Source organism: Eptatretus burgeri, chromosome 17 (assembly GCF_056783735.1).
Source record: "Eptatretus burgeri isolate ZD-2024b chromosome 17, Ebu_testis_v1, whole genome shotgun sequence".
In the NCBI taxonomy this organism is placed as follows: domain Eukaryota; kingdom Metazoa; phylum Chordata; class Myxini; order Myxiniformes; family Myxinidae; genus Eptatretus; species Eptatretus burgeri.
The window spans coordinates 2,821,590-2,839,980 of record NC_140977.1 but is presented as its reverse complement, the minus strand read 5'-3'; the positions used below and the strand labels follow the sequence as shown (position 1 = coordinate 2,839,980).

General features: G+C 41.8%; 1 long non-coding RNA gene across 1 annotated transcript; it reads left to right on the top strand.

Annotated features, from left to right (window-relative positions):
• Positions 1 to 913: 913 nt before the first annotated feature.
• On the top strand, positions 914 to 15,951 carry LOC147009106 (uncharacterized). The gene is made up of 3 exons (XR_015052987.1): positions 914 to 1,017; positions 2,552 to 2,636; positions 9,657 to 15,951. It is a non-coding gene; the product is annotated as an uncharacterized LOC147009106 (long non-coding RNA).
• The last annotated feature ends 2,440 nt before the right edge of the window (positions 15,952 to 18,391 follow it).

The following is an 18,391-nucleotide window of genomic DNA, read 5'->3' as shown; positions in this document are numbered from 1 at the left end:
GCGCCAGAACTGGTTCCCTGGCGGCTGTGAGCGGACTTGGGCCAACACCAGGAGGTCGACAGCACCACGGTTTCTCCTGCCCCCCTGACGAGAGCAAGGCCAGCTCGTCCAACACCAATCCAGGGACTGTTGCGTCCACACCACGGGCCAGCCTGACCACCAGGACCAGCTACGTGTTTGTGTGTGTGTGTGTGACCGCTGTTTCTCGACAACCACTGGTCCGATCTAATTGAAACATGCCAGGTATATTGCTGGGGACCTGAGGATGTGCCTTTTCAAGGTTTGATATTAAACGGACAAGTGATTCCCAAGTTATGGCAATTTATTTACCAACCAATGACAGGACACGTTGCTGCGGCCATTTATTTACCAACCAATGACAGGACACGTTGCTGCGTAGGCATGGCCGATGGGGAAGAGAACCTCAGCCACGTTCGCCATTATGGGTTTTTTCTCTTCTCTTCTCTTTGTGTTTTTCCTTGCGAAAAGGCAAAATACGTTGGCGCTAATTGAATAATTGGCCATTAAAACGAATAATTTATCAAAACGTTGGCAGATCCAGCAGTCTCCGCATTCTTGCCCTGGACGAGGAAACAAAGAAGCGCTGTTTCCTCAGCAATGTTGTTTATGAAGAGGTGCTAACGAGATAAAGGTGTGTACATGGAGACAATTTTTATTATTATTTATTTCTTGAAGAAAAATTGTTCCGAAAATAATTTATCAAAAAAAGTGCACAACTTTTTTTTGTTTCCAATTGTCAAAACGGTGTGGCCTTTGGAAGTGTTAAGGAATTTAGCTCCACTCAACATGCTTGCCAACGAAATACATCTCCATTTGGTGGTATGCTTTGCAAACTATTTTTTTTTAACTATTTTCAAACTAAAACAATTTGAACATGGAATACATAATGACACTGTACTTTCAGGTCTCCTACAAATCATACCCTGTCACCTCACCATGGCATAGGAGTGGCAATGGTCAATGGCAGCGAATGTCATGGCTAGCAAAGACAGGGAGGTAAACTTGATTTTAATTTGGATTTTAATTAACTCTGTGTGTGTAAGTATCACAGCATTTGTTACTTCAATGAAAGCGATAATTCGTGGGATGATGTGAACATTCCGTACGGGCACGCACTACTTCTGGATAGTGATGACTTTCTGTATTCTAATAATTTCTCGATTTCTTATGCACATTTATAGATAAACACAATGCCCCAATGTAGTCGTCGTTACGAGAGCGAAGGAACGGCCTGTGTGTTTGTTTGAAACTTTTTTTTTTTTTTTTTGCACGTACGGCCATGCACGGACCGGCACGCGAGAGCGAAGGAACGGCCTGTGTGGTTATTGTTTCTGGCACGCTGTTTGAAAGTTTTTTTTTTGAATGTACGGTCACGTACGTACGGGCATGCGAGAGCGAAGGAACGGCCTGTGTAGTTGTTTCTGGCAAGCGGTTTTAAAGTATATATATACGTATATATATTATGTTTTTTTTTTGCACGTCCGGCCACGCACGTACGGGCACGCACGTACGGGCACATGAGAGCGAAGGAACGGCCTGTGTGGTTGTTGTTTTTGGAACGCGGTTTGAAAGTTTTTGGGGGGGGAGGGGGGGTTTGGACGTACGGCCACACACCTACGGGCATGCACTACTACTGAATAATGATTAAAGATTACTTGAAAAGTCAATCTGTTTTGGACACGTTTACGAGGCAGATTGATCATCTTCCAATACAGAAAAGAGATATAAGGTCATTTAAAATGCAAATATATTATTAAAATAGATATGTTGAAGCATATATAATTGTAATAATCATGTCGTATTTGAGTACATTTTTCATGAAAGGGTTACAACAATACATTTACTTTTAAAGTTTTAATTCTCAACATTTTATTATTATGTTATCACCCTCCAAACCCATTATGCTAATTTTGGAGAAATTTGCATCGACAGTGGTGATGGAATTGACTTTTCGGGATGTGGGACTAAAGGGAGTAAAGCAGGCTATCCTCCTAAATCTCAGTTACCTGTTACAATTGATCGTACATTGTTCAATAATTGTGCTGCCTGTTCAGGAATACATCTACGTGTGCTTCCGTATCTTCAAACATTCTGCCAAGCTTAGAATGACGTCCCATTGATTTGTTTTGCCTTTGGACCAGAGTTTACCCCAGCATGTTAAAATAACTGTTTTGCTTCACTGTTTCCATGCTGCCTTGACTGTGGGTTTGCTTGCCTTCCTGAGTAAATATCTCACACATTTCTTTCTGGATCCTATTTAAAGTGCTCGTGAGCAAAATATTACACAAAAGAACCAACCAGTAGCTCTTTTTTACATTGAACTGAAATGAGCTTAATTTAAATGTTTACTTGTCAGCCTTTCTAATTCTGTCTGCACAAAACACAGTATGTATTACTGTTATTTTATGGCAGTGCAGCAAATCTACTGCCTTGTGTATGTGTGTGTGTCTCTCTTTCTCCCCCAAACTCTCTGCACGGCACTCTGCCGTAATACTTCCTTGTAACCCACGCTTCCATTCCTGGTGATCAGTCGACAGACACTCTAACCATTTGTCGTGACTTCAAGTCTGGGCACTGTGCTCGCCCAAACTGTCGCTTTCTGCACCTTCTCGAAGGTATGCCTTTATGCACCCATCCACTCCATCGCAAATGTCTTTCGACTCCTCTCGTCTTGCTTTGCTTCAGTTATACAACGCACTTGCAATCGCATCCTCTTGCATTCGCTGCTATGCCATGCTTGACATAGGTTAATGTTTACAGTTGAATGACAACTTTCATGAAAGTTACAAAAATGCATTGGAACTGTTTTTTGAGGATTGAATGTTAGCTTAGGTTTGGTTAGTAGTTAGGGGCTATTTGCTTGTGAGGGAAAGTTGCGGTGAGAGTGTGTTGAGGTAAGTAAATGAAAATGGAGAAAAGGAAGGGTATTTTGATAAGAGGAATAAAAATAATGTATGGGGCAAACAGTAGAGGTTACAAATGCTGCCGGTTTGTGCATTTTATGTACAATGGGGTCTTGTATTAATAATCTATCAAGTTGGCTTATCTGATTTTGATTCAATTGCTAAATGATGTCTACAGATCAAAATCTGACAACTTGTGAGTAAACCAAAGTAATAACTCGCAACAAACAAAAAGGCATGGATGTCAAGGTTCATGAAGGTAACACTGTCTGTTTGATCTATAACTGGATCTGGTAAATGTCTGGCATACCTACGTCTACCTTGGAAAGGCAAAGTGTCTCAACGGTTTGAAAACTAGATCAAGCAGTGTCCCATTCTTACTATGCTGTTCAACCATGAGTGATTTTCACCACCCGCTGGTTGCTTCTGTCAATCCAAGAAGATGTTCTGCCCACCTCGCATACAAGTAAGAATATTTACACATTTCATTGCCAGTGTGACACACTTCTTCGAGATCGAAAGATCACAACGAACAACACATCCCTTTGGTGATCAGACGGGGTCAGTCAACCAAATTGAATAATCCACAGTGTGCAGAGCAATATCGTATTGGCTGGTTTAAAATCCTGAGTGGAGGACGCAGTTTAGCTCAGCTTCGTGCAATGGAGGCCACACGCATCAGGTCAACCAATCCCATTCTTTGTGGACAATGAATTTGTCCGTACTTTATATCTATCTTGACTATGATGGCTTGACTGTGTGACAACTCTACCACAGTCAACATTGACTCATCATGAAAACCACGCCACTCCCCCTCAGCTAATTAACATTACATTTTCCGCCGGTTCTTGGGGATTCATTATTCATGATGGTTCATTGCATTTCATTTCCACCAACTCATTATTCATGATGGTTCATTGCATTTCATTTCCACCAACTCATTATTCATGATGCTCTGTGGTTCCACCAATCAGGTAATCCCGTCTTTTCTTTCTCTCAACCAATCAACGTTTAGGACATTACATTGTAACTTTATAAATGAGAGTTTGGTGCTTCTTCATCTGCTTGTGGTTTTATCCTGAAGAGTGCAAGCCGAAAAGCTTTAATGTCCATTTTATGGAAATGCATATTTAAAAATGAAATAATTCTCATATCCAGATCCGGATTCAGATCTTCACCAAAATCAAACCGATTTTTCATGGTCATGCACCGAACCTGTCCACCAAGTTTCATCCGAATCCGTGCACAACTTTTTCAGATATTGTGCTACATATCGTTTTTGGCCCTATCTCTCAATGGTGAAGAATCACTTTATAAATTATATCAGACCCGGATCTGGATTCGGATCTTCACCAAAATTGAACAAGTTCTTCCTTGTTACACACTGAACGTGTCAACCAAGTTTCATCCCAATCCATCCACAACATTTTGAGAAATCGTGCTAAATATCATTTTTGGCCCTATCTCTCAATGGTGAAAAATCATTTTAAAAATTGTAGTAGTCGGATCTGGATCTTCATCAAAATCTAATCAGTTTGTCGTCACACACTCAACCTCCCCACAAAATTTCATCCGGGTCCGTCCACAATTTTGAGACAGAGGGGATTTGTTAGACAGATTGTTAGACACTAACCCTAACAGACAGAGGGGTGAAAAACATAACCTCCTTCACCTTTGGTTGTGGAGGTAAAAATAAAACAGCAAATTAAGAAGAAAATAAAATTTCAAACCGGCACACGAAGGATATAACACGATTACAAACAGGCAAATTCAGAACACAATGAAATTACAAACAGGCAAATTGAGAATAGGATAAAATTACAGACAAATTCAGAATGTGATAAAATTACAAACAGGCAAATTCCAAAAACAATTAAATTACAAACAGGCAAATTCAGAACACAATAAAATTACAAACAGGCAAATTCAGAATACAATAAAATTACAAACAGGCAAATTCCGAAAACAATTAAATTACAAACAGGCAAATTCAGAACACAATAAAATTACCAACAGGCAAATTCAGAATGAAATAAAATTACAAACAGGCAAATTCAGAATATCATTAAATTACAAACGGGCAAATTCAGAATACAATAAAATTACAAACAGGCAAATTCAGAATGAAATAAAATTACAAACAGGCAAATTCAGAATATCATTAAATTACAACCAGGCAAATTCAGAATACAATAAAATTACAAACAGGCAAATTCAGAATGCAATAAAATTACAAACAGGCAAATTCAGAATATCATTAAATTACAAACGGGCAAATTCAGAATATCATTAAATTACAAACAGGCAAATTCAGAATATCATAAAATTATAAACAGGCAAATTCCGAAAGCAATAAAATTACAAACAGGCAAATTCAGAACACAATAAAATTACAAACAGGCAAATTCAGAACACAAAATTACAAACAGGCAAATTGAGAATACGATAAAATTAAAAACAGGCAAATTCCGAAAACAATAAAGTTACAAACAGGGCAATTCAGAATACAATTTAATTACAAACAAGCAAATTCAGAATACAATAAAATTACAAACAGGCAAATTCAGAATACAATAAAATTACAAACAGGCAAATTCAGAATACAATAAAATTACAAACAGGCAAATTCAGCATATGATAAAATTACAAACAGGCAAATTCAGAATACAATAAAATTACAAACAGGCAAATTCAGAATGGAATAAAATTACAAACAGGCAAATTCAGAATGGAATAAAATTACAAACAGGCAAATTCAGAATATGATAAAATTACAAACAAGCAAATTCAGAACACAATAAAATTACAAACAGGCAAATTCAGAATGGAATAAAATTACAAACAGGCAAATTCAGAATATGATTAAATTACAAACAGGCAAATTCAGAATATGATAAAATTACAAACAGGCAAATTCAGAATATGATAAAATTACAAACAAGCAAATTCAGAATACAATAAAATTACAAACAGGCAAATTCAGAATACAATAAAATTACAAACACGCAACTTCAGAATATGATAAAATTACAAACACGCAACTTCAGAATATGATAAAATTACAAACACGCAAATTCAGAATGTAATAAAATTACAAACAGGCAAATTCAGAATATGATAAAATTACAAACGGCAAATTCAGAATATGATAAAATTACAAACAAGCAAATTCAGAATATGATAAAATTACAAACAGGCAAATTCAGAATATGATAAAATTACAAACAGGCAAATTCAGAATACAAATATAAGGGTATGTTCTTTTGAACATACGAGTCCCCTCGGACCATGAAGCTATCGTTATTGTTGTTAAAGGCCGTTATGGGAACACAGAAATAAGGGTATGTTTAGCAGCGTCATCATGGTTGGCGTCTCGCAATATAATATATTAGCGCGATTAAAAATACCGTTTTTTCCTCGCATCTTCATGTCTGTCAAAAAACCAGTGTCAAGGTGCACAACTACAGCTCATAACCTATCCATTGAGGTGTTTTTCGCCCCCCCCCCTGCTTTCCCGTTTTCACGCCACTGTCACACACAAAAGTCATCAATCAATTCTATACAGAGTCCGGGGGACTCAATAAAATTACAACCAGGCAAATTGAGAATACAATAAAATTATAAACAGGCAAATTCAGAATACACTAAAATTACAAACAGGCAAATTCAGAATGTAATAAAATTACAAACAGGCAAATTCAGAATATGATAAAATTACAAACAGGCAAATTCAGAATATGATAAAATTACAAACAGGCAAATTCAGAATATGATAAAATTACAAACAGACAAATTCAGAATATGATAAAATTACAAACAGGCAAATTCAGAATATGATAAAATTACAAACAGGCAAATTCAGAATATTGTTGTGGTTGACCAAATTCGCAAACCACCATTCAGGTCCCTTAGGTGAGATATCTCGGTAAGTATATGTGTAGTTAGGCCCAAACCCGTTGTCTAGAGGGAATAAATGTCATTAGTCGGGCTGCGACTCTTCAGGATAGCCGTTTTTCTTTTACTATCTTTATTTTGGACCAACCGCCATTATTACCACCACCAACCACGTCTCAACAGCCATCACAACAACAACCACCAACCACAACGCCGCTTCACCACAACCGCCACGACCTTTACCGTCACAACTCGCCACCATCGCATCACCGTCATCTCGCGCCACTCGTGGGCACCGATGCTGGACTCGTGTAGAGCGCGCACCGAGCAGCGTGTTCAAAAGCATCGCGGACTTTCCGCAGAAAAACGGATCAAAAACGACTCACGCCCACTTTTGTTCCGTCCAATCGGTGAGCGAGGGGCGATTTGGCCCCGCCCCCAGGGCGTTGGAGGGCGCTCGTTATATGCAAATTCATGGATCAAAAAGCATTCACGCCCACTTTTTCTCAGGCCAATGGGGAGCGAGGTGAAAGGTCGGAGGCAGAGGGTCAAAGATGAGAGAGCGAAGCCACGGGGCTTATAAAAACGACTGCGTTCGTCAGTCGAGTCGAGTCCAGTGGAAGTTGAGAGCAGTTCAGTTCGCAGGAGAAAGAGTTCGAAGTTGGAAGCGGAGGAAGAGTTCAGTTGAGTTGGAAGCGGAGGAAGAGTTGGAAGTTGAGAAGCAGTTCGGAGTTCGCAGTTGGCAGTTCAGTTCGCAGCAGGAAGAGTGCAGTTGGGAGTTCGCGGAGTCGGAGTGAAGAGGACGGAGCTGTGGAGAGGCGGCGGCGGCGAAGGCGGTTGAGGGGGTGCTCGCGTCGGATTCGAGGAACTGCGGAGGAAAAGGCCGGCGGCGCGACCGAGGTCGTGGTGGAGACGCTCGTCGCGGGACCCGTGATTTGTGAAATCCTCCTTTCCCCGAGCATCAGCAACCCCCTCCTGTTTCCCCCCGCTCTGAGATACTGCGACAAAAGGGGGCCCCCTTCCCACCCCCTACCAGACACTGTCCGCGAGGCCCGCGGAGTTGAGGCACCACCGCCGCTTCGCGTCTCATCATCAGACGGGTAGGCCCGACACGGTCTCAGCCCCAGGCCCGCCTACCCCCTCATCCTGGAGGGTGGTTCTCTTTTCTTTTGCTTTGGGAATATGTGTTGTCGGCGCCGTCTGTGAAGTAAAATTGTATAAGTGTTGCCGTGTGCTCGCGTAGTCGGTATTATATCTGCATTGTCGCATTTGCTTTTTGTCTTCTTCTTTTCCATGTGCTTTTGGTGGAATTGTATATGTGTGCTTTCCGTTCATCGCGAAATAAATGTGCTTATTATTGAACTGTTTTTCCCGCTTCGCTTCGTCATTTCTTTCATTGAATCCTCATCTTGCTTCACGTAAAGGGTTGGTCGTGGGTTAAGACGCCCGATAATTAATCGAACCGTCGAGGTCGACGAATAACACCGCTCGGTTATCCCGATAGTACGGAACGGGTCGCTTAAGTGGCCCGTGTCCGAAGTCGACCTGCGGCGAGGTGCGATCGCCCGGTCTACCCTCCGTGTGGGTACTTAGGTAGGTCGAATTTGGCGAGCAACCCTATCCCACGCGGGGGCCGATTGGCTCGATCGCGCTGAGACCCAAAGGTCCACCCGTGACTGGTTCCCGGCGTTAGTCCGAGAGGGTCACGACTGGATTGTCCGTCCGGTGGGCAACGTGCCGCGATTCGAGTTACGTGGCCGTTCGCTCGCCGGCGGGCGCGAATCCGCGACAATATGATAAAATTACAAACAGGCAAATTCAGAATATGATAAAATTACAAACAGGCAAATTCAGAATATGATAAAATTACAAACAGGCAAATTCAGAATATGATAAAATTACAAACAGGCAAATTCAGAATACAAATATAAGGGTATGTTCTTTTGAGCATACGAGTCCCCTACGACCATGAAGCTATCGTTCTTGTTGTTAAAGGCCGTTATGGGAACACAGAAATAAGGGAATGTTTTGCAGCGTCATCATGGTTGGCATCTCGCAATATAATATATTAGCGCGATTAAAAATACCGTTTTTTCCTCGCATCTTCATGTCTGTCAAAACCCAGTGTCAAGGTGCACAACTACAGCTCATAACCTATCCATTGAGGTGTTTTTCGCCCTCCCCCCCCCGCCCTGCTTTCCCGTTTTCACGCCACTGTCCACACAAAATTCATCAATCAATTCTATACAGAGTCCGGGGGACTCAATAAAATTACAAACAGGCAAATTCAGAATGCAATAAAATTACAAACAGGCAAATACAGAATATGATAAAATTACAAACAGGCAAATTCAAAATACAATAACAAATTTAAGGCTGAGAATATTGTTCATTATTTATTTATTTCACAGCTTTGCTAAACTTTCGTGTGGTCATTTGCTTTCTAGGCTTTGTATCAGAGGAGAACAGGATAGTCTGAAGAAGTAGCTGATTGTGTTTCACCAATACTTTGTTGGTGTCTTCAGTCGTTATCCAATATGTCTGTGGATTGTGTCTTGCCAGCACCACAACGGCCTGAAATTGGCTTAATTTCCAATCAAATTGGAGAACACTAAACCCAGAGATGTAGGTTAAACCACTCCATTTTTGGCATGTTTATTTTCCATCGTTGTGTCACTTTTGTTTGTTTTGAAAATTCTGTCTGAAAAAAAAATGATTTCAAAATAACACGATATCCCTCCAGGAGAGTTTGCTCTTATTTACTTTGTTTACTTTTGACATGTACAGCCTTTACATGAAAGTACGAGTAGTCCATCTGTTGCATGTTGCCCTGCGCAGATCACGTAGAAGTTGTGGATGACAAAGTGACAGTGTGTCGAGATGCTGCCAAAGGAAAGTGCTCGCGTCCCCTTTGCAAATACTACCATCCACAATCGCAAGCGGCCTCCGCTTCTGCATTGCTTCAGTTTGCTTGCTGACCCTTCCCCGACACAACACCTCGGCAGATGGGGTGGTTGAACTACGATTTTTGTTTTTATTTATTGGGTACCGTTTGTAAATGATTCATTTTGGCATTTCATTTGCTTTCCCTTCTCTCTTCTTTATGTCCCATTGATACAAATGGAAGGCCTGTAATTGAATGGCAGAATGGAAATGAAAGTGGTGCGATTCCTCGAAATGTAATTTCTGGAATGGCAGCGTATTATTGGGAAAATTTTGGAATATTGTGATCCTACTGATTTTGATCATATTTGGGGTTTAAAGCCTGCACGTAAAAGGGTTATTGTTTTTGGTTGGTGGGTTTTTTTAATTTCGGGATGGATTCCCGTTTGGGGTCATTTTTGAAATGGCCGAACCTTCGTGCTGTGCACATTTTTAGCTCGTTCCTCGGGGGCTGCTATTTTTATCTTGGCCTGTGTTGGTTTCTTCCTGTCTGATACAAAGATCTTTCAAAACCTGAAAAATTTGAGTTCTTGCGAATTAAATAATGGTTGGTACTGATGAAGTTATGTAAATAAGGGAAAAGAAAATCCTTTCCTCTAAATATGCACAATTCCTAGTGCCTATTGTGGAAACTAGCATGTTATCTACAGTGATTTTTTATCTTTTAACTTTATTTGTGTTCACTTTGGAGAGAGGGCTTTGCTGTTTCTTTTAATGTGGGGGGGGGGGAGGGTGGGAGGGTGGGTGGGCGGTTTGAGTATCAGGAAATTGTCGAGTACGAGTGTAACTTGACTTGACATGACCTGTATTGTGCATTGGTTAAAGGGGTCAACCTGAGAATGGGGATCATACACTGAAACACTTGTGGATAATAACCAGGCTTTGTCGAACACAATCTATAATCATCTTTTCCTCCAAAGGTGTTTTGTATCACGTAGATTAAAAAGGCACCTGTGGTTGAGTTTAAGATTTTAACTTTGGCTATTTTAATGGTGCTTTGAAAAGGTTGTTTAATATATGCAGATAATGCTGAAAGAGTGACAGCCTATTGTGTACGTGTCAGTTAAATGTTTGTGACAACTTCTGTTCATTGTTGTTCATTTTGTTTTGTCTGTGAGGATTGGCAGGCCAAGGCTTTGATGTTGCTTTTTTGACAGACTTTTTTGACATAGCTGAAAACAACAGTCAGTGGTCGACCATTTGTTAACAAATCTTTTGTGATTGTGTGGTTGACATGGGAAACTGATCCACCCACCATTTGGGTTTGTGTGACGTCAAACCCTAACCGTAGCCCCCCCCCCCACCAATTTATTGTGAAATTGCTGCATCCCACCACAAATTATTCAAAATTAATGATGCAACTATTACATTAATTTGCGGCACCCAAGCCATAGCTGTTCAAATGGACAAACCTGCAGCAAATGTTGATAATGCAAGTCCACCTTCCTCTTGGCTTTCCTGATCTTGTCTTTGTGATAGTTTGTCTTTTTGAAAATCTGCAGTGGGCCATCAATATGCTGACATGTATAGAGCAGTCTTAAAAGGCATATTGGTGTACAGCTTGAAATCTGTGATCTCCTTTTCAGACTGGTCCATTATTATATTGGCTCCCAACATTGACAGTTCCTGGAATTCTTTCAACAAATTTCATTCTCTCCAATTCATCCCATCACGCCTCCTATTGTTCAATTCAACATCCCGACCCTGGTATACTGATTTGTGTCTTGAGGCAGTTGCCAAATAGTAGCTTCCATTGTCCACCTAAAAGGTGAACAATTCAGTGGGAATCTACAGACCCTCTGTAGAGCCTGCTAGCAGTATGTATTGCTTCTTTGATGAGTCGGGGCTCAACAACAAACTCTCCTGAGGTTAAATGTCTCGAGCCTTTCACCATTCTCTGACTCCTTGAAGGCAGCTCCTCAAGTCTGTCACTGGTGCACATTCCTTTTCTGTACCTTCATGCCAAAAGAGTAGAGTCTTGTTTGTCGGGGATTGCTTTCGAAACACCTGACTACTTTCCAAAAAGGGTTCCAAGTCTGATCGCCTCAACTACACATCTGTCAGTCTTCTCTCCATCATCAACAGTGATCGAACCTGTCGTTGTTGCAGAACTTGGGCATTATTGCTTCTCCAATTCTCTGATTTCTGGTCATCATTTTGACTTTTGCCCCAGATGTTCTACCATGAGCACGTTGCTTCTTTTATCCCATCAATGGTGGATGCTCGATCTCAAATCAGTGTTCAGGGTCATCTCTCCAGACATCTGCCTCCTGAGCTGTCACATTCCCAACTTTCTTTCTAAATTCTGCTTCCTTTTCAAAATGCGATTTATGATTCTGAATTTGAGGAATTTTCATTCCAAATACCTGCACCTTTGCTGTCATAAAAGGACTTCATTATTCACGTATGTGACAGAATCGGTCGATTTGTCGACTTGTGTAAATGTAGAACGCTGCTGATGTAAACTTGTGGCACCTCGCTTGCTGTTCGAGCACATCGTTATTCTTTCATAAATTGGTCACCAGTATTCTTCAAGAAGAAACATTGAACTAAACTTCTGCTTTACCAGTCACTGTATTGCTGTGTATTAGAGGAGCGTTGTAAATGAGTTGCAATATCCATGTATGCTACAACACTGTTTACTGTGAACGTTGGGGTAGCTGAGAATATAACTTTGTTTACTTCACTTCATTAATTTGCTCCATGTATGGAGAAAAAGATTTGAAATCATTTATGCTTTATTTTTGAGCCAAACCTTTACTTTATCATTAAATTAGTCTTTAGTGATGTCGCTGTGTTGTTCACAAAGAATTAATGGGAATCTGAGTGAAAAAATTGGGGGGGGGGGGGGCAGTCAGGCTTCGAAATTCCTTTTTGTCATGTTTTCGATACTGTCCTCTTCATGCTTGTACTTTACTGTGGAATATTATACGTCAGGAGGTGGGGTCTGGAAGGTGTCCTGCTCCATTAGTGAGATAGTGCTATCCCGCAGTTATTGTTTGTGTGTAACCTCTTTTAAGAGAATGTACAGGCAGACATGTGCAAGACAAGACCGATTATAATAGCTGCGACGATTGATAAAAAGACTTGTATTGACTGTAGCACTTAATATCTCGATTATTTCAGAGAAATTGATTTTGCAATCCTTTGCACTGTAGGAAAAGAGATTGAAGTTGTTTTATCAAATAATTATTTTATTATTTCCCTTTTGAATCGCCAGGCGATTAAATAAGTGCTTTCACCAAAAATAACATCAGAAAATTAATCTGAGTCTTTTATGTCGACCTTTAAAGCTTCTTTTTTCTGATTCACAGTTAGTGGCTCGTGGAAGAGCCGGTGAGGGAGCTGTAAGAGGCTGCGACGTCGTCCATGGGGTAGAGAGAATCAGCAGGCGAGGAGGGGAGAATTGGATGAGGAACGAACATATGAACAACGTGAGACGTACAGACGTGACTAGGGATTGAGTGGGATAAGTCGACAAAGGACGTGCGAGCAGAGGAGAAACTGAAAAACAGGTTATGTGTGGTTATGTGTGAGTGCAAGTGACATTGGACAGCAGTCACCAAAATAAGAGGTCGTAGTGTGAAGGACTCAGACGTGTATTGTTTAATCTCCCCGTCCTCTCACTCTGAATATTTAATCCCCCCGCCCCCTGCTTTTTCTATAAACACTCCTTCAGGCTCAGAGTGACCTCAAAGTAAAATTTGCCCACAATTGGGATCCATATCAAATGTCTTTACCTCTGTCCAGTGTTCTTTGGCAGTTATGGAGGCACGAGTCTATTGGTACTTTGTGGAATTTTTGAAATGTTTTGTGACTTGCGCAGCCACGTGGATGGCTGTGATCATCTTTGGGAACCAAGGAGTGCACATTCTTTCATTGTGCAACTTGCCCATTTCGCTGCGTTGCGGCTTCCCGATTTAACGTTATTTTGACCTTGAACTGAACTTGGGCCTTACCTTTTGTTCTGGTCGCACCCTGATCTGATTTGGTTCTCAGTTGCTTGAACTCATGTATGTGGGATTTTGTAATTAAAGGAATGGAGTGTTTGATGTGCGCACATTCAAATTCCCTGCTTTTCTTTTGGAAAAGTGAAATAATCTTTCAGATGGCAGTGGTGGAAATTAGTATTATTGTAACCTCATCACAGTGTAAGGTTGCTGATGTTGCTGTTTCAAAAAGGAAATATGAGGTACAATTGGAACAAATGTATGTCGTTTACATTTCACGCACTTTATTTCACTTTGCTTACAAACGTATGCGTGAAATTGCGACGGATGTTCATTTGTCCGCAACGAGTTTGCCTCTTGTAAAACGTGACAATTTTGTTTAACTCTGTTTGGTGACATTTTGATTTTTGAACTCATTTACACAGTGCTTCAGATTATATATATATATATTTTAAAGTTTTTGTGAATTTTTCTTTGACATTTCGCATGATGATCAGAAAATGTTGTTTTGCAAACGGTGTCTCGATATCGCAGATGTTTTCTTTCGTGCATCTATAAAGTGCCAGTTTGCAAACACAACAACACATTCTAATCGCCAGTATGGAGTGGGAAGGCGGTGGAAACGCCCGAGTATTCAAAATGAATGGGTGAGCGAATTATTGTTGAGACTTGACAAAGCGCGTCGGACTGTTTAAATGTTTTTCCTTGTTTCGAGTACGTGCTTTTTTGCCAAGCGCCAAAGTTTAATGGCAATTGGCCGTTCGTCATTCCATTCGTCACCACTCAGCCGGCCGGTCCTAACCGTGGAAGAGCTTACGGGGGAGTCGGTCGGACGATCTGCCATCATCCAGCATGGTTCGAGTCCCACAGCAGACCAAAGTCTGAAATGGTTAATTATCCTAAGTGCATCTTAACCAAGACGAGACTGTGCATTTTGCGTGACAGAAGTTTTTGGTGATTATCTAATAAACGTGACATTTTGCACTTCTGTAAATAGAGATGGTAAGAGACTTAAAGAAATGGGAAATGTGTAAAATATGAGATCTTATTTTGGATATAATGTGTATAATTCCTGAAGATTTTGTTTTCTCCTCCCACCCCCACCCCCCCCTGCCCCTATGAGGGTACATTAAAGTTCATTCATAGCATCAAGCTTTGTAAGGGAGAAGAACGTGCTCTGCTTTTTGTGCACATGAATGTGGAGTTTCCTTGTGCGTGCTTCGAAATGAAGTTTTTGTTTTCAAAAAATATATTAAACTTTTCCTCCCACGTGTCCAAAACCCACTCGATCACAGTGAAGATGGCACGAGGGATTTTGCATTCGAACTTCATGATAGTTGCCACAAAGTGGACTTTCTTGCGGGGACTGTACGTTGTGTTCATGTCGACCGGGAGTGGCGGAAAGATCGCGACGATGTTTGTTTTGCGCGTTCTTAAATATGCTTGCTTTTACATCGGTCAGTGTGGCACAAACATGTATAAATATACATGTTGTTGCTTCTTGACTTTCTGTTTTTGGTGCAGTGGTAAAATTTGGGGAAATGCAGTGTCGCCATTATTTGTGCATGTGCAATGATTCATCACAAACTCCACTCCCCCTCCCCCTGCCCCCACTCCCAAACACCCCGTCACTCTATCAGTACTCCACTCCCCTCTCCCAGGACTCTTTTTGTTGATCTGTCACTCTATCAGTACTCTACTCCCCTCTCCCAGGACTCTTTTTGTTGATCTGTCACTCTATCAGTACTCCACTCCCCTCTCCCAGGACTCTTTTTGTTGATCTGTCACTCTATCAGTACTCCACTCCCCTCTCCCAGGACTCTTTTTGTTGATCTGTCACTCTATCAGTACTCCACTCCCCTCTCCCAGGACTCTTTTTGTTGATCTGTCCCTCAATCTCTGCTTTTCCTTTTTCTGCTGTAAAATAGTATCATGATGCAGGTGCTGTCATTATTCATACCTTTGTTTTTTGTTTTTTTGTTTTTTTAAATCTCGTCTCTTCATGCATTTACCAATTAGGGTTGAACATTTCATTTTATAGTGATTATGGGTAATTTAGATTATCTGCGCCTGGAAGGAGCAATGTTGTCACTGCAGATTCATAAAATCGATTTTGACTTGTATTATTATTTGCTGGTGTATGTTGTGTTCATGTAATACAGTGGGGAGACTTTATTTGCCTGTATTTCTCATTTACGATTGTATAGTGACAATAAAGTTTGAAAACTATTGTTCACTTATCGTGGTGCACATTGAGTTGTTTCTCCATTGTATGTAATTTATTTTATTTTAGTATACAGTAGGGTGGGAGTGGGAAGGACAAAACAGTGGGGAACAGAGACATGAGGAGATCTGTGGAAGGGAGAGGAATGGGGTGGGGAACATGGGGTACACAGGATTGACACCACAGGGACTTTCAGGAAGGAAAGCAGGGAATTTGAAGGAGGTGGGTTTGGGTGGATTAACAGAAAAGATTGAGGATTTGGATGGGGGAAGACAAGAGGTGGTGGTGAACAGATGTTTTGATGACTTGGAGGGAAGAGTGGGGTAGAAGTGAGTGTGGGAATTTGTTCCAAAGGTGGGGGAAAAGAGGAATGGAAGAGTGAAGGTGAGCAATGATTCGTGATTTTAGTACTTTTATGAGAAGTGGGTTGCTGGCGGACCTTGAACGCCCTGCGGAAATATGGGGGGGGGGGGGACGGACATCTCTCAGACAGAACAGGGGAGGAGGGGTGAGGCTGGAGAGGAGATGGAAGAAGACAGAAAGACAACCGACCTGCCTGCGGTGAGAGACCCAAAGACTCGGACACACCACGGGAGATACCGATGATCCCAAATGCCTTGGTTTCCATCGTGTGAAGCCGAGAAAGGTGGGAGGCAGGAGTACCAGCCCAAAGGGGAGAGCAGTACTCCATCAGGCTGTGGACGAAAGCTTTGTATGTGGTCAGAAGCTCATGAGTGACAAGGATAGACTTTGCACGACGGAGGATTCTCAGTTGGTGGCTGGCTTTGGAGGCCATCTTCGAAACGTAGCTTTCCCAGGAAAGATCATGGCAGAGAGTGAGACTCAGAAGCTTGAAAGAAAGGACTTCTTCCAGAGGATTGTTGAGAATGTAGATTGGGGGAGGGGGTGTGGAGGGGGTGGGGAGGGGTGTTCCAGACGGTCCTTTCGGAGAGACATAGTGAGAGTGTGAGATTTGTCCAGATTGAAAGACATGTTCCACGTGTTGGACCAGTTTGTGATTTTTTTCCAGATCTGCAGAGAGTGAAGAAGCTGCTGCTTGCCGGTCTGAGGGATGACAGATGGTAAGGCAGAGGGTGGAGTCATCAGCAAAGATATAAGGAGGATTTTCCAGAGAGTCGGAGAGATCATTGATGAAAACCAGAAAAGAACAGGGCCCAGAACGCTACATTGAGGAACTCCAGCCTGGACAGGAAGAGGGGATGAAAGAACTCCATTTAGGGACACACGTTGACTGCGACAGGAGAGGAAGTCTGTGAGCCATGAGTGGAGAGGGCCTTGGATACCATGGGAAGAGAGTTTGCTGAGCAGGGCAGGTGCCACACCATATCGAGAATACGCGATATGTCTCGGGATATGGCTCTGATTTCATGTCCGGCATTGAGGACCTCCATCCATTGTTGGGAGAGCAGAAGCAGCATATCCAGGGTAGAGTGACCTGGTCTGAAACCAAATTGATGATCGGAAATCAAGGCATTGGAGAAGAGGAAGGATCTAATGTCTGAAGCGATGATGGATTCCATAACCTTGCTGATTGGGAGAAGGCTGATTGGTCTCTCGTTGCAGGGATCTTTTTTTACGCAGGGTGGTAATGTTTGCTGATTTCCAAGCAGATGGCAGATGACCTTGAGCAAATGAGAGGGTGAGCAAGAGCAGAGGAGCAGGTTTTTAGGACACGTGGGCTGATGCCGTCTGGACCGGTTGCAGAATCTGAGTCGAGGTTTGACAGCAAGCTCTCCACCTTGTCAGGAGAAAAGGACACAGAGTCCAGGGACAGTTGGGTGTGACTGGGTAAGGTGGGTCGAGAAAGCGATAGATTTGGGACACAATATTGAGAAGCAAACACAGCGTTTAGACATTCAGCCTTTTTACGAGGTGTCAGCAGTGCGGTCATTTGAGGTAAGGGAGGGGATGGAGGAGGCACATTCACCAGAAAAAAGACTTGATTAGAAGTGCACTCGGTGGAGTGCATACTTTCGCCACATAATGCCTGATCCACGACAACATATTTGCTGCATATCGTTTTTTTTCCCGATCTTGCAATGTTGAATGACCTTCGAAATTAAATAATTCTTGAATCCGGATTCGGTTCTTCAACAAAATTGAAACAATTTTTCCTTGCCATACACCCAACATGTCCACCAAGTTTAGTCTGAATCCGTTCACAACTTTGAGATATCCTGTACTCAAAGACAAAGAAATAGAAAGAGGTGAAAACAACCTCCTTCATCTTCGGTGGTGGAGGAAAATGCATGGCAACCTGACCGGAGACCATAAGTACACCTGTCCTCCAAAGTATTTTCCTTCTGATTACTTCATCTTTCTTAACAGAATGACTCCTCTGTATCACACCGCACTCTCTCCCTCGTTTCATCTCACTCACACCGCACACTGTCACTCAAACCCTCCCCTGCACCCAAACTTTCTCCCACACACCA